Below are 17,334 nucleotides of genomic sequence, written 5' to 3' on the forward strand. Positions count from 1 at the left end.
TGCACAGATTGGCTGCCCCTCGTTTCACAGAAAGATTTTAGATGATACCATGATACTATGACCAATGTGGAATCACACTATTAAAGAGTTTAAAAAATAAATCTACCTGTCTGCCAGAGTGGTCTCAAATTGACCTTGTCACTACATTAACCGTATAGAAGAAAGACTTCTCTCTCATTATTACACAATTGGAATTACAGCAGAATTAGGAGGACTGTGCAGGACGGCTGTTTGTCCAACCTTTGTCCGTTACAAGACCTAAAAAAAGAGTTAAGAAAACTTGCATTCATACTCTTGATGTCTCCAAACACAGTAATCCAATCATCCATCTCTATCACCATTGCACACGCACAAATGTAAACTAGTAAAACTAACCTAAAAGTAGCTAACCCCGTATCAGGTTTCCTCTGAGACCTTCTGGGTGACAGGAGGCTTGTTGGAAGTGGAAACTCAAGTCTTGGATCAAAAATCACTGTTGCCATGCGTCGCCTGGAACATAGGTCACCTTTGCAGTAGTTGCAGATGGTCAGAAGGACAATTAGGTGATATATTGATGGCACGTGTGTCTCTTCATCTTTTCTGCTAGAATCCAACTCCAGGAAAGACCCTTCACAGGCCTGGTCGCCATTGGTTAGTGCAACACCACAGGAAGCCTTTCTTCTGGCTTTTCTCTCGCATATCACAAATCCAATGATTTCACCAACATGGAAGTTTCTCTTATTCTTGTTTTGTGTTTGGAACACCAGACATGAAATGCTTAAATGTTTGTCTTTCTTCCTCTGTCAGCCCATCCTGACTGTTATTATTATTATTATTATTATTATTATTCTCTGTTAATCCACATCTGACAGATTTGTCAGAATAAAGAATCAAGTCTGAGCCTCAATAGCACAATGAACAAATGACACAAGCTTTTATTTGACTCTCCCGAGGCATCCCAAGACTTGGATATTTTACAGCATTCCAGATAATATCAGTCTACTTCTGCCCAAAGCTTCTGGGAACTTGACACAGCTGTCATTTGGCATTTCTGTAAACCAATATAAAACATCCCACGTCTTGTGTACAAATCATCTCAATCATCTCTCCATTCAGAAAAGCATCATTTGTGATAAAACAGCAAATGTAAAACTCACAAAGATTAAAAAGAAGAAGAAGGAACTTGGCCATAATAATGTGTACAGGACTGAGACACTGTGTAAAGCACATTGCAGTAGGAAGATTAAACAGAAGTACAGATGATTTTCAGGTACTGAAAGAAAAAAAGTGTGGGTTGAGGATTAGAGTATAATTTCAGGCACACATAGTAGTAAGTTTGACTGTCTGTGGGTGGTGGAGTTTATTAGAATTCACAGGGGAAACAAAATAACTGTCGACTACTTCCTCATCTGTTCTATCATCATCATTAGTGTGAATGCTTGAAAAGCATTCACAGTATTGTTCTTCTAATCTTTATTATTAGTGTGAATGCTTGAAAAGCATTCACAGTATTGTTCTTCTAATCTTTATTATTATTAGTGTGAATGCTTGAAAAGCATTCACAGTATTGTTATTCTAATCTTTATTATTATTATATTTTATTTTTCCGTACGTTTTTTGAAAGCCTACTCCTTCAAAACCGTTCAACTTAGAAAAACCATTCAAACATCGTTAGATTCCTATTCTTTTGGACAACATTGCTTCTATTTTTCTCATTTTTAACATTTATATTTTTAATTTTATTCAACTTTATTCAACAAAAATTTATAATGTATTTCAATGGGGAGACCCTTCAAATCCTCATTCAACTTACTCATTTTTAAACTCTTACTACTTCCACATACATTGACATAGAGCCACCATTCAAACTTTAAAACGAAGACAAGACATTCAACTATTCAACTTGTATTTATCTTTTCAATATCTATTATACTTTTTCTTCAGTTCCAGTTTAAGTTTCATGATGTTTTTTCACCCGTTTCAGAGTTTATAATGGGTGTGTATGGGACGGAATGTTGGGGCTAGAGTGAGGCAGCTCAACTGCTAGAGTGAGAGGAGCAAAAAAATTAATCTTAAAATCTTTTTTAAAACTGCTGCTGTGTCCGCAGCGTTTGCTCTACAGGTATGATTTTACCCTCAAAACGTAGCCATGGCTGTCCTCTTTCATCCAATGTGTTTACTATTGTACTAGGTGTTATGGTTCTTTCATAAATGTCACCAATGCACAGCCTCCTCCCTCCAACTCTTCCATAGACTCTAATGTTAAAATGGCTCAGAAGGTTCGTTTGAAAATCAGAAGAGCATGGTGTCTTTACACTGTCACCACGTCCATATAATAAACTCCACAGGCATGAAAACTGAGAATTTGGTAGACTAGACATGGCTGTCGCTCACGGTGAAAGAATTTTGTCAGTACGACATGTACTTTTCATTTGGGAACGATTTGTTTCGGCCTGACTTTTCTGTTCATTTTAAGCAGCAAAAGTGAGGTGCATGTCTGTGTCGTGTGTATGGAGCCATTGGGTGCAGTCACTATAGCAACCAGGCTCACACCTGCCTGCTTAACGAGCTCTGCCTGCCACTGTACCAAGATTCATCTTAAACACTTCTCTTTCAACTGCTGCTGTGTCCACAGTGTTAAAGCCATCATTTTACCCTCAAAACGTCGCCATCGTTGTTCTCTTTCCAACATCTTGTCTTTCAAAGCTCAGAGATGTCAACTTTTTAAACTGTGTGGATCCAAGTGGAGGGATCACATTTGAGTCATTCAGTGATTCAAAGAATATGACCTTTTAATATTCTTTCAGATGTTTTCTGACTCTAAATGTTCTTTTCTCATTTCTTAGGTTTTTCTAATTTACAATTAAAACATTTTCAGCTTTTTTCCAACTTCTTCTTCTGTGTAACCTTCAGCTTTTAGCAGTTCAGCACTGTTGTTTTCAGGTTAAATTCAGGTTGTTTTTTTTGTTTTTTTATCTCATTCAAAATTTTTAACTCAAAATTCAGCAATTAATTCATTTCAGTCCACATGTCTGTGTCCGTGTGTATGGAGCCCTTGGGTGCAGTCACTATAGCAACCAGGCTCACACCTGCCTGCTTAACGAGCTCTGTCTCTCACTCTGCCAAGATTAAATCAAAAATGTGTGTTACATCTAAGCAGTTGTAGTAAGATTAACTTTTTCAATAGGTACAATAAGACAGGTTTGACAGGCTTTTGCCACAGATTAACAGTATGTCAGTAGTTAATATAGGCTAACTGAATAGAGCCCTGAATTATTGCCCTGTTAAATTCAAGTTGATTGTGTATTGGTGGACTTGTCTTCTCCACACAGGTTTTTCATACCTCGGCAGTTTTAGTCAGTTGATGACTTTAAAATAATCTTTTCTGACTGGATAATTAAAGCTCACAGCATCTACCTGTCTGTAGTGTATTTTCCCACATTTTAAATAATCGAATCTCATTTAATGTCTCTGTTTTTAGTCTGTATAGTTTATCTCCCCACGAATACGCTCAAAGTAGTCTTAAAATAAAATCCATAAAACAGTTCAAGATGACATACTTTTTATTTGCTAATTTAATGCCAGTTGCCCTCTTTCCTGAGTATAAGCGAATGAGTGACATAAAGAGAAAAAGTACCAATTTGTATGCTGGTGAGTCTTGTGTATTTTTTTCTCTGTCTCTCTATGACAGAGAAATATATATGCTCATTATTGATGTTCAAACTGATGCTCAAATTTCCAAGCACCACCTGAACGCCTCATCAGTCTTTAACTAATCACTGCACCAACTGCCGTCATTCCGCTTTGCTCTCTGCTGTGGTAAGTACAATACACTCAGTACAGCACGGTTTTAATTTTATGATGGTAAAAATACATGTTTGACATTTAAACTCACATATCAAGTCTTTTTAAAGTTCAACAGAGTTCAAAGAATAAAGAAAGCAAAAAAAGAATAACCTTTGCTACCATTTATATAGGTTTATGACTTTTGCTGTTAGCAGCAGTGCTAACGCTAGCTTCAATGCTAATGCTAGCTATAGTGCTAACACTAGCCTTAGCAGTTGTTAACTGACAAAAAGAATATTCTTGTGATATTCCTGTGATATTTATTGGCGGTCAGTGAGACAAAAGTAACAAATGAGATTTATTATTGCCATTGTGCCTCAGTTTTAACAGTAAGAGTACTTTATGACTTTTGCTGTTAGTAGCAGTGCTAATGCTAGCTTCGATGCTAATGCTAGCATCAATGCTAACGCTAGCTATAGTGCCAACACTAGCCTTAGCAGTTTTTAACTGACAAAAAGAATATTCCTGTGATATTCCTGTGATATTTATTGGCGGTCAGTGAGACAAAAGTAACAAATGAGCTTTATTATTGCCATTGTGCCTCAGTTTTAACAGTAAGAGTGCTAGTTCTACCAGCAGTGCTAACACTAACTGAAGTGCTAACGCTAGCAGGAATGCTAGCGTTAGCAGCGATGCTAAGGCTAGTAACAGTCTAACAGTAGCCTTATATAAGTACTTAAATAAATACTTCAGTTAATTAGTTTGAATTATAAAATGGCTGCTGTATCAGCTGGTGTGCTATATTACTCTATAATTACCCTGCTGACTATAAGTTCAGTGTATCATGTCGTGTGGGCTTTGTTTTTTTGTTAGTCTGATAACACTGTACAGACAACTAACATGTTATTTCTTGTCTTACACTTTCAGGAACTTGACTCACATCTGTGCTTTGCCTGGTAGGTGTGCACATACTGTTAGAGAAGTACACCAAATTTTTAAAAAAAGAGTCTGACTAATATAAGCTTTAAAGTGATGGGTTCAAACTTTGTGCTAGACCTTTTAAACACATTTTTATAATAAATACACATAAGTTCAGCTTAACAATTGGGCTAAAATATTTTTTTCGTACATTTTTGCACATTACATGTGATTAGTTAACAATTCACTCAATCATATTTGTATTTAAAAATATTATTGCTGAATTTAATTAAATATTTATTCTTTTAAAAAGTGCCAAATTGTGCAACTTTTTGCACATGGCAGCCGACAACAGTTTAGCTTGAATATTTGTTTTGTCCTTTTTCAGTAGTCACAATTAGTTCATACAATTACCATGTGATATAATTTTATTAAAATTATTATTTTTTTCTTGTTTTTTGTTCACAGTGTGCAGAAGAAGAACAAGGACCAGATCTCCAGTCTTCTATCTCACATCCCAACCCCCCAACCCCTCTATCTTCTGTCCTACTCCACCTGTTGTCTCTGCCTTCTTTCCATCTGTATTTCACCCTGTGGTTTGTGAGAAATTTTGCCAAACCAAGAATCTTATTGCGGTTTGATTTAAAGCCGTGTCTCTCCTGCTCTGTCTGTTCTCTCTGCTAAATTTTCTCTCTACCTGTTTTTCACTCTTTGGCTTGCTGCTGAAAAATGCACAAGCCAATAAAACAATAAAGAGTGCATATTTTGCCTCAACCTGAGAACAAACTGAACAAACAAAGAAAACTCTGCGGTTTGATTTAAAGCCGTGTCTCTCCTGCTCTGTCTGTTCTCTCTGCTAAATTTTCTCTCTACCTGTTTTTCACTCTTGGCTTGCTGCTGAAAAATGCCAAGCCATTAAAGCAATAAAGAGTGCATATTGCCTCTACCTGAGAACAAACTGAACAAATAAAGAAAACTCTAATTCACGGTTTGATTGTGATTTCCCAGCCGTGTTTCTCCTGCTCTGTCTGTTCTCCCTTCTAAATTTTCTCTCTAGCTGTTTTTCACTTTGCGCTTGCTGCTAAGTTGTGCCAAGCCAATAAAGAGAGTGCATATTATTCTCTCGACTGACAAACTGTCAAACAAACAAAGACATCTGTTTCTGAGAAATAAAAACTGAAATATAAAGACAAAGAAAACATCTGCTCTGTGCCACTCTTATTTTATAAACATATTTTCTAAAGACTAAGAGAAACACTTGTGTAAAAATGCCAAGGAAGCAGAAAAAGTCACAAGCTGCAAAACAACGCTGGAAGAAGTTCCATGAGTTTCATGAAGTACCAACATGTGAACAAGCTGAGTGTGATTTTCCTCAGAGCTCTGCAGAAGACTTTGTGTCTGCAAAGACCAATGCTGATGGTGTCAAACAGGCAGGTCAACATGTTCCTGCACATGTACAACAGGTATCCTATGCAGATGCTGTAAAGATTGGATTGCAGCATGAATTTAATGATCATCAGGTAAACCATAGAGACCAACCTGAGGTGTCAAGTGCCCCACAGGTGGGTTATGCTGATATTGTAAAAAGAGGCCGTCACAGTGATGTGACAGGACCATCTCATGCAGAAAGAGTGAACTTTGAAAACCAGCCCTCTGTTACACATATCTGTGCATCTCACAGCCAGGCTCATCCCAAATATGGAGACTCCAGAAACAAGCAGTGCACATGTAACTCACTCACATTTCTTGCTTTCCTTCATGAGAATGATAACATGACTACAGCTGACCTTAATCTGGTCTTGGATAAAGGTGATGTGATGTACAAAGAGGCCAAGAAAAGATTTCCTAAAAATATTCATTTGGCAACCGATGAGCTGCCAGACAAAGTTGATGCTCGCTGGTCTATGTATGATGTCGACATGACACAGCCTTCCCGGTATGGGACATTTGAAGAACCTCCAGAGGAAGCAGTAGATACCTTTCTCAGCTTAGAAGCAGGACTGAGCTGCCTGTTGTCAGATGTGCAGTATGCCTTATTGATTATGAGTGGATTGTGTATCGCAGTGTTCAGATCCACATCAGGCAAATATGGTTTCTTTGATCCACACTCCAGAACACCCAGTGGTCTTCCTCTACTACTACAGTCACGTAATCGTGGTACAGCAGTGATGCTGAAATTCACACTCCTCAGTGACATGATTAAGAGGATCCAAGATTCTTATGAAATGATGGAGATATCACCCTCTTGTAACTATGAACTGAAGCCTGTGCAGTTCTACAGTATGAGCACAGTCAACCTGAGTGATACTATCACAGACACAGTCTGCAGACCAACAGCTGCCACTGCTGTGGCATCTACTCACTCTGATACAACTGTTGATGAAGCAAACTCCTCTACTCCAAGGAGAAACACAACGACTGATCTGACTGAGAACATCTTTTGTCAAATGTCCATTTGTACGCCACCGGTGAAACAAAAAGAAGTCCACGTGACTCAGTTCACATCATATGAAGATCAGAATGAACCTCCTAATATACCAACTGAAGAACTATGCAGTGAATTAAGTTTCCTTCCATCAAGTGATGCTTTTTCATGTCAATCAAATGCTGCCATAACAAATGTTGCTGCCTGTGACCTTTCTGATATAGTTTTACAAAAAGTGAAAAAAGTTAATAAACAACAAAGGCAAAAAATGAGAAGAAGATTAATGGCATCAGAGAAACCCAGAAATCAGAGAAAAGAAAACCAAAAAAGGAAAGAACGACAAAAGTATGCTTCAAACAAAGAGTACAAAGAAAAGAAAAAGTCTTGCACAAGCGAGGCATATAAAAACAATCCTGAAGTCAGACAGAAAAAACAACAGTATATGAAAAGACGTTACTGTGAAAATGATGAATTCAGAAAGAAACAAAAACAATATGTTAAAAAACGTTTTTCTGAGAATGCTACAGTTAGAAAGAAACAACAACAATATATTAAAAGACGCTACTGTGAGAACGATGAATTCAGAAAGAAACAACAACAATATATTAAAAGACGCTACTGTGACAATGCTGAATTTAGACAAAAACAAAAAAACTATATCACTAAAAGGTATCAAGAAAACCCTGAATTCAGAGAGAGACAGAGATCTCGAGTGACTCAGCGTTATGCACGTGATGACGCATTCAGAGTAAGACACAGACAACTAATGAAACAACTAATGCGAGACAGGTATCAAAGTAATCTTGCCTTCAGGATTATGCACAATATGAGATGTGCAATGAAAATAAAAAGGAAATACAGATGGGTGAACAGACAAACCCAAGAGAGTGACAACAGTGTGATTAACGAGGCCATATCTGTGTTCAAATCACAAATCAAAGTTGGACCATCATGCCCATGTACTGTATGCTTCAAGGCTTCATTTCCAAACCAAGTACGACCCTGCAGAAGGTCAAATTATGTCAAAAACCCACATGTGGTTGCAACATGTTTGACAGGAAAGTTTGTTCATGTTTGTGATGAAAACTGCAGAAATGAGCAGTGCAATGTTCCCGATGAGAGAAAGAGAGAGTGGATTTGTCACACCTGCCACGATCATCTTAAAAATGGATCCATGCCAGCACTTGCTGTTGCCAATAAGTTGGATCTTGCTGATATTCCAGCTGAACTTTCTGATCTCAACATACTGGAGAGACATCTCATAGCCAAGTGCATACCATTTGCCAAGATCATTCCTCTTCCCAAAGGCAGACAAAGAGCAATTAGAGGAAATGTGGTCTGTGTCCCATCAGAGGTACAGGAAACTGTTGAAACACTACCTCGATTGAGAATTAATTCTCAGGTCATGAGAGTAAAATTGAAGAGACGCTTGTCTTACAAAGGTCATCAGCTGTTTCAGACTGTAAGCTGGTCTAAACTTGTGCAAGCACTGCATAAACTCAAGCAGATTCATCCACAGTATAAGGATGTGAGCATCAGAGATGATGCTGAGCTGTGTGATCCAACTCTTCCTGATGAAGATGATGAGGATGATGATGATGAAAACATGAATGAGGACGATTATGATGAGGCTGATTTAATGGAAATTGACAGCTGTGAGAAAAATGCACTGAGTGAAGCACAAAATATAAATGAACAGGACATTGACATGTTACCCTGTGATGGTGAACAATCGCATGACCAGATGAGAGATGATTCAGAGCAAGCAGATGGACTGACTAATGGTGGTTTTGCACTCGAGTCCTGTTTGCAGCCCCCTGATGTGGCTGAGGAGATATTATGTTTCAGTGAAGGAATCTACTCTGTTGCTCCTGCAGAGAGAAACAATCCAATAAGTTTTTTCAAAACACCTAAACTGGAGGCCATGGCCTTCCCTGTGCAGTTTCCTACAGGCCAAAACACACTTGATGAAAGAAGGCTGATCAAAGTATCCCCCAGTGGGTATTTCAAATCAAGACTTTTCTGCATTGATGATCGTTTTGCCAAAGACACAAACTATTTATTCTTTGCACAGTTTGTGACTGAAATACACTTGGCTACATCCAGCATGACAGTACAGTTAAGGAAGGCAAAGCCTCTGACCAGAGATGGTAGAAAAATAACCTCAGGCATGTTACAAGATAAACATGAGGTGGAGAAACTGGTGCGAAATAAAGATGCAGTGAGATTCATGCAGCCTCTGAGAGGAACCCCAGCCTATTGGGAGAAAACAACAAGAGATCTTTTTGCCATGATCAGACAGTTGGGAACTCCCACGTTCTTTTGCACATTTTCAGCTGCTGAAATGCGCTGGCCTGAAGTGATCGAGGCAATAACAAGGCAGCAAGGTGAACAAGTGAATTTTGAAGGACTCGACTGGTCAGCAAAGTGTGACATCCTGAGAAGCAATCCTGTCACAACAATGCGCATGTTTGACAAGAGAGTTGAAGCATTATTCAGAGATTTACTCTTATCTCCCGCAGAGCCACTTGGCAAAGTCATTGACTACTTTTACAGAGTTGAGTTTCAGCACAGAGGAAGCCCACACATACACTGCCTCCTGTGGGTAGAAGGTGCTCCTGTGTTTGAGGAGGATGATGAGCAAACTGTTCTTGATTTTATAAACAAATACATCACAGCTCAGCTGCCTGATCCACATAAACAACCTGAACTGTACAAAAAAGTAACAGAAGTGCAAAAACACAGTAAGAACCACACAAAGACGTGTTTTAGGAGTTTAAGCTCCGGGTGCCGTTTTGGTTTTCCCAAACCACCCTGCAATGAGACAATGATCACAAGACCCAGTGAGGATGATGCACTGGAAGTAGAAACAGCAAAGAACAAGCTCAGACCACTGAACCAGCTGCTGAATGAACCTGAAACTGCTTCCATGAGTTTAGAGCAGCTCTTGGAAAGATGCAAGTTGACACATGCAGAATATGAGAGATACCTGAATAAAATGAACATGAGGAGTACGATCATACTAAAGCGTGATCCAAAAGACTCTTGGATAAACGGCTATAATCCACATCTGCTTGAAGCCTGGAACAGTAATATCGACATAAGCTTTGTTTTAGATGCTTTTGGTGCTGCAAATTATTTAATGAAATATATATCAAAAAAAGAGGGCGGGCTATCTGAGTACCTGAAAACTGTCATTGAGAACTCCCATAAAGACAGTGTAAATGAGTGCGATGAAATGAGAGCCGTCATGCAGGCATATTCAAAGAAGCGAGAGATCAGTGCACAGGAGTGTGTTGCTCGTGCATGTGGTCTTCACATGAAGCAATGCTCACGTGCTGTAATATTCATTCCAACTGATGATAATCCTGTGAAAATGAGTCGTCCCCTGTCAGTTCTGGACAACACAACACCTGAGTCTTCCAATGTTTGGATGACATCTTTGAATGACAAATACAAAGCCAGACCTGAAACACCAGAGTATGAGGAGATGTGCATGGCAGACTTTGCTGCTACTTGCAGGATTGTCTATGGCCAACAGAAAAAAGGTAAAGATGTTTTGCCCCTTCTCAATGAGATGGGGTTTGTGCAAAGGCGCAAAAATGATAAGCCTGCTATCATCAGATTTCACCGCTGCTCACAAGAAAAACATCCAGAGCAATATTACGGAAGACTGCTTAAACTGTACCTTCCTCATCGTTCAGACCACGAACTGAAAACACCATCGTTGCCAACCTATCAGGCTTTCTATGGTGCTGGCTGTGTACAGCTACCAGGTACTGACCATCTTGAGTACGTGCAACACATTGTCAAAAGAAACAGAGAAAAATATGAGAAAAACAGTGAGGAGATCGAGAGCGCTGTTGAGGAATATGAGCAGAACAGAGGTGTGACTGACGAATGGTGTAATCTGGCACCTGAATCAGATCTCGTAAGGTTGCCACTTGTTGAACAAGAAAGAGAGCGAGACAATGAAAATGAACAGGAAGATGTGCCCGACTACAGCCGTCAGGCTGATGCTTCAACAGAAGTCAGAGCCATCAGGGAACCCCCTGCTATTGATCCCACATTGTTACGTCAGATGTTTCAGAATCTGAACAAGAAGCAAGCCTGCATATTTTATGCAGTTAGAGACTGGTGCATTAAAAGAGTCTGTGCTCTAAATCCAGAGCAGTTTTTCTTTTATATTAATGGTGGTGCTGGAACAGGAAAATCACATCTTATCAAATGCATCTACTCAGAAGCATCTAAGATACTGAGCAAAGTGCCCAGATATGCAGACGACGTTGACATATCAAAACCCACTGTCCTGTTAACTGCTTTCACTGGGACTGCAGCTTTTAACATTTCTGGAACAACACTGCATTCTCTTCTCAAGCTGCCTAGAAGCTTAAAACCTCCCATTCAGGGACTTGGCAATCAGCTGGATGAAGTCAGATCAGAACTTTTGAATGCTGAAATAATCGTCATTGACGAAGTGTCTATGGTGTCAAGACATCTGTTTGCATATGTAGATGCAAGACTCAAACAGATCAAAGGGACTCGGAGACCCTTTGGAGGCATGTCAGTCATTGCTGTCGGAGACTTCTATCAGCTACCCCCAGTGCGACAGTCTAAACCTCTCTGTGTGCACGACCCGTCTGAGATCGACCTGTGGCGGGAGCATTTTCAGATGATCACTCTGACTGAGATTATGCGTCAGAAAGATGATGTTGTCTTTGCAGAGATGCTGAACAGAATTCGTGTGAAAGGAAAGTTGGATGAGCTTTGCGAAGCAGATAGAAATTTGTTGTCACAGGCCATAACTGAACCAGCCCATTGTCCAACTGATGCGTTGCACATTTTTGCAACTAATAAAGAAGTGGATGCACACAACTCTGCAACACTGGCTCTGCTCCACACTCATATCATTGACATCCATGCAGATGATTATAGAAAAGATCCTAGAACTGGCAGAATGGCACTTCAAGACAGACCGTTGAAAGGAGGTAAAAACGAGTTACCAGACACACTGAAAGTTGCAGAAGGAGCTCGTGTCATGCTCACCAGAAACATTGACATACAAAATGGTTTGGTTAATGGAGCTTTTGGAATACTACTTAGAGTAGTTCACTCTGAAAACGACCAACACATCATCAAGCTTGGACTTAAAATGGATAATGAGACATCTGGAAAGAATAACCGCACACCAGCAGACGACATGGTGTACATTGAGAGAGCAGAGGAGAATCTGAAGCAGAAAGGAGTGGTACGAAGACAGTTCCCAGTGAAGCTGGCCTTTGCATGTACAATACATAAGGTACAGGGTATGACAACTACATCAGCTGTTGTCTCTCTTAAGAGCATTTTTGAGCCCGGCATGGCCTACGTAGCTGTCAGTAGAGTGACGTCTCTCAGTGGACTGTATCTTCTTGATATGGAAGAGAAAAAAATATTCACCAACCCAGAAATCACTGCAGCGCTTGAGAACATGAGACAAGCCAACCTTGATGACATGATGCCTCTTCTACACGTGAGGCAAACACTGAGCAGGTCAGAGGTTTTCACCATTGTTCATCATAATACAGAGGGACTGCCAGCTCACATTAATGACATCAAAAGTCACCATGAATTGTGTCTAGCAGATGTTTTGTGCCTAACAGAAACACACCTGCGGGGCTCTTTTGTCGCAGAGAGTCTCCACTTGGAAAATTACAATTTGTTCAAACGCAACAGACACCTGTCCTACACAAACTTTCCCCAGATGGCAAACAGAAGTGGTGGTGGAGTTGCTGTTTATGTGAAAAGTGACATTCAAGTGCATGAAAAACAGTACATCCATAATGTAACTGACCTTGAATTTCTGGCTTTAAAGGTTGAAGCACCAGTCAGTGCTCTGATTGCAGTTGTATACAGACCTCCAGACTACACTCTGAGGCCATTCCTGAAAAACCTGGTAAGCCTATTAGACTCATTGGAGATCATGGACTGTCATCCCATCATAGTTTGTGGTGATTTTAATGAGAATGTTTTATCCAGTGCAAACAAACCAATCCTGGAGCTGTTTGAGTCTAGGGGATACGCACAGGTCATCACTGCCCCTACCACAGAGAAGAACACACTGCTTGACCTAATTTTCATTTCTCAGTCAGATCGATGTCTCCATTCTGGAGTCATGAAGACATACCATAGTTACCATGACCCAGTATACTGTGTATTGTCCTGTGATGATTCATGATCTAGATCTTTGAATACAGTAAGTAATTTCTATATTTTTGAATGACTTAAGAAAGTAGAGCGATATTTAAAAGTTGACGCCCTGCATTGCAGTATAATGTTTGAATTGTTTACATAAAATACAATTACATGAATTAAGTAATGATATCAGTAAAAGATGACAATTTTATTTATTACAGAAAATCTAAAATTCACTAACAGTAACCTATAAATGTCAGAAAAATCAAATATAGCAGTTTAAAATGAATAGTGTAGGCATATCCTCTCTGCAGCCAGGCTTCAACATCCTGCCAGGCTGCCCCAGTCTCACTGTGGCTGGGAGGGAGGGAGGGTGGACCAGAGGATTGCCTACACAACACATAAATGTTCAACAGCTTCTTCATTGTTTCTGAGAGAACAATAATGACTAAAGGTTGCTTTTTAAAAAAACAAACAAACAAACAAACAAACCTAATTACAGCAATAATGACAGTTAAGCCACTTTATGTGTGCCTCTATTTTGAAATACTATTTACAAAAATGTTATTATTTTGGTTTGTTATAAACTTTAAACTTTTTCAAAAGTATACGATTATATTTTTGGACAAATCTTTCGATGAAACATACATTTTTATGAGCTTTTATCATGTTTCGGCCAGTGCAATCATCAGGGTGGGTCTGGGTTGATAACTGCACATTTCTGGCCAGAAATGTTTCAGCAGTGTTACATATGTAGTGCATATGTTACACTTGCTTTCTGTTACCAGCTGATACCCTACATTTGTATAGACATTGGATGGTGTGAGGTTGGGGAGTTGAGTGGGGGGGGGGGGGGGGTTACGGTGGGAGCTGAGGGGGGGGAGGGTGTTAGGTTTCCTTTTTTCTTTTTCTTTTTTAAGAGAGACACAGTCCTCCTGTGTCTTCTCCAAGCTTCACATGTAAGATCCAACAGTGTGAAGCACATAGCAGCTAGAAACTGTAATGCCACAGATCAGAGAGGCTTCATCATCACCATCTTCATCGCCGTACGATCAGAGCGTGAGACTTCACATCTGGAGCACAGGAGACATTCTGTGATAAGTCCTCCTTCTAGCTTGTCCCACAAGCAGTCGGTGAGATTTACTCACAACAAAAAGGGTTAATGACATAATTTCCATGAAAACATGTATTCATTCTTTGTAAAGTGTTTAAATTGTGTTTTCACTTGACCTTAGGAGTGTTAGAGTGTATTGTAATGTCTGTACTCAGGTGTTTCCCTCTGTGATCCATCCCCATCAGAGCTGAGACACTCAGGACTGAACAGACTGCACAGTTTCTGTGACCGAGCCTCCAAAACACCTTCTTTGAAACCACTCATGATAGAAGGGCTTCATATTTGCAGCAGCACTACTACAGGTATTCAGTTTATTACAGGATGTGTTTGTTTCTTAGGACCAGCTCTGAGTGCACACTACCTAACATATACACCTTTCTGTTCATTACAAACCAACTACTCTGGATCACACGGCCAGTTGGCAGGAATGTTGCTGCAGGAAAACATCCCTGGAGATCACCATCATTGTCAGACTGACTGTGCCTCCTCTGTGCAGTGTCAAGATCCTCCCTAAATGAGTGTGTAAGTTAACATTTTCATTATTTTATTCCCTTTGACAAGACAAGTATCACTGATATTTACATTTACAACTACATATGTTCCCGTTTTCTGCTCTTCTTTTAAAGTCCTCAGCTATCCTGCTTCTGTGCTGCTTGCCACACATCAAACACTGGCCGGATGACAGGGAGGATCCACTCTGAAGTCACTGGACGTGATGAGGATCATATGGGACTTCATAGTTTCACAGAAACATTGTGCTCTGTGATTACAGGTTTTAAATGGACATAATGACTGCCTCTCTCTGATCAACAGGCTAAAGGATTGTTTTCATTGTTAGTGCTCTGTACAATGTATGCTTATTTAATATTTCATCACAGAGCAAACCTTTATTTATTTAACATTTTTTTATTTTGTTTTAATGTTGAATTAACTGTGGGGATTTTTTTAAGTGGGCACTTGGGATGTCATATGACCAGAAATGTGGTAACTGGAATTCAACAGTATGGAAGAAAAAATCTGCTGAGAACGAAACACATACAAAAACCCCCAAGAAAATTCAAATTCATTCCATGTAATCCAATCTAAAACATTTTAAACTGCTGAACAGCAACACAAACAGTGTTAAAAAACAGTGTTAACAGAATGATTATGATGATTTTGTACCAAAGTTTCAGGTCACATGGCACACCTAGTGTGTAGTGTGGGGTATCAGCTGGTAAGTATAGGTTTTTTCATATTTGTGTCCTTAGAGTTCAGATAGATAAAGACTTGTGTATAATAATTAGTCATAACCACAACTCAAAGTCAGGGACTAACTAAATTTGGGACTTTGTGTCTGAGCCCAGGTTAAAACAATGTGTAAAAAAGCATTTAGTGGCATGGCTGAACAATGCTGTATTGATACTTATTTATCCATGTTCACAAAAAGGACTAATGTGTTTATTTGATTATTTGCATGTGTTAAACTGTGTCACCACCTTAGGCTTTCATTTGAGTTTACTCACAAATCTCTATACAGTTCTCTTTTACCACTGTGTGGACTCTGTTTACATTAAAACATAAAGAAGAATGAGTAATAAAAAGATGTGTAGACAGATCAGAAGATTAAGTAGACCGATAGAAACAGCTGTTCAGCCATGTTCTAAGAAACCAACACAATTTAAAGGTTCAGGATTGTGGTTTTAAAAGTTGAATTTTCATGTATTTCATATGTTGCTCATTATTTTTTATTTAGTTATTTAATTTAGTTATTTTTCTTTATTCTACCAGTCCTTTTCAGAAAGAAGCTGTAAAATATGACTTAAGATTTTTATGTTATTTTCTATGACATACAAAACAAATTGATGTATGTAATACTATTAAACATGATATACACATGTGTATATGTCTGAAAAACATCATGCTGTATATTAAAGTTTGTATTTTCTGCAGAATGTTTGTTCTTCTTTTAAGTTCATTTCAATTAGAAGAATATGAACTTTTAATATTCATTCAGAGGTTTTCTGACTCTAAATGTTCTTTTCTCATTTCTTAGGGTTTTCTAATTTACATTTAAAACATTTTCAGCTTTTTTCCAACTTCTGCTTCTGTGTAACCTTCAGCTTTTAGCAGTTCAGCACCTTTGTTTTCAGGTTAAATTCGTTTTTTGTTTTTTTTTTTAATCTCATTCAATATTTTTAACTCAAAATTCAGCAATTAATTCATTTCAGTGCATACATTCAGATTCAAGCATTCACACTGCAGTTTCTTCAGAAAATGCACTTTCTAGTTATTATATTTTATCTATTCCGTACGTTTTTTGTAATCCTACTCCTTCAAAACCGTTCAACTTAGAAAAACCATTCAAACACCGTTAGATTCCTATTCTTTTGGACAACACTGCTTCTATTTTTCATATTTTTAACATTTATATTTTTAATTTTATTCAACTTTATTCAACAAAAATTTATAATGTATTTCAATGGGGAGACCCTTCAAATCCTCATTCAACTTACTCATTTTTAAACTCTTACTACTTCCACATACATTGACATAGAGCCACCATTCAAACTTTAAAACGAAGACAAGACATTCAACTATTCAACTTGTATTTATCTTTTCAATATCTATTATACTTTTTCTTCAGTTCCAGTTTAAGTTTCATGATGTTTTTTCACCCGTTTCAGAGTTTATAATGGGTGTGTATGGGACGGAATGTTGGGGCTAGAGTGAGACAGCTCAACTGCTAGAGTGAGAGGAGCAAAAAAATTAATCTTAAAATCTTTTTTAAAACTGCTGCTGTGTCCGCAGCGTTTGCTCTACAGGTATGATTTTACCCTCAAAACGTAGCCATCGCTGTCCTCTTTCATCCAATGTGTTTACTATTGTACTAGGTGTTATGGTTCTTTCATAAATGTCACCAATGCGCAGCCTCCTCCCTCCAACTCTTCCATAGACT

General features: G+C 38.7%; 3 long non-coding RNA genes across 4 annotated transcripts in view; 2 read left to right on the plus strand and 1 right to left on the minus strand.

The window, feature by feature from the left end:
- Positions 1-17,334, minus strand: part of LOC309688180 — a 143,307-nt gene that overhangs the window by 111,951 nt on the left and 14,022 nt on the right. The gene's annotated exons all lie outside the window — the stretch shown is intronic.
- LOC309688174 lies at positions 3,018-5,884 on the plus strand. Of its 2 annotated transcripts, XR_014270974.1 has the most exons (3): positions 3,616-3,630; positions 3,723-4,721; positions 5,152-5,884. It is a non-coding gene; the product is annotated as an uncharacterized lncRNA (long non-coding RNA). The 2 variants fall into 2 exon arrangements; XR_014270973.1 differs by having other exon boundaries at positions 3,018-4,721.
- Positions 14,186-16,317, plus strand: LOC309691490. The gene is made up of 3 exons (XR_014272025.1): positions 14,186-14,698; positions 14,815-14,918; positions 15,023-16,317. It is a non-coding gene; the product is annotated as an uncharacterized lncRNA (long non-coding RNA).

This window comes from Aulonocara stuartgranti, assembly GCF_965226115.1.
Source record: "Aulonocara stuartgranti genome assembly, chromosome: 2".
In the NCBI taxonomy this organism is placed as follows: domain Eukaryota; kingdom Metazoa; phylum Chordata; class Actinopteri; order Cichliformes; family Cichlidae; genus Aulonocara; species Aulonocara stuartgranti.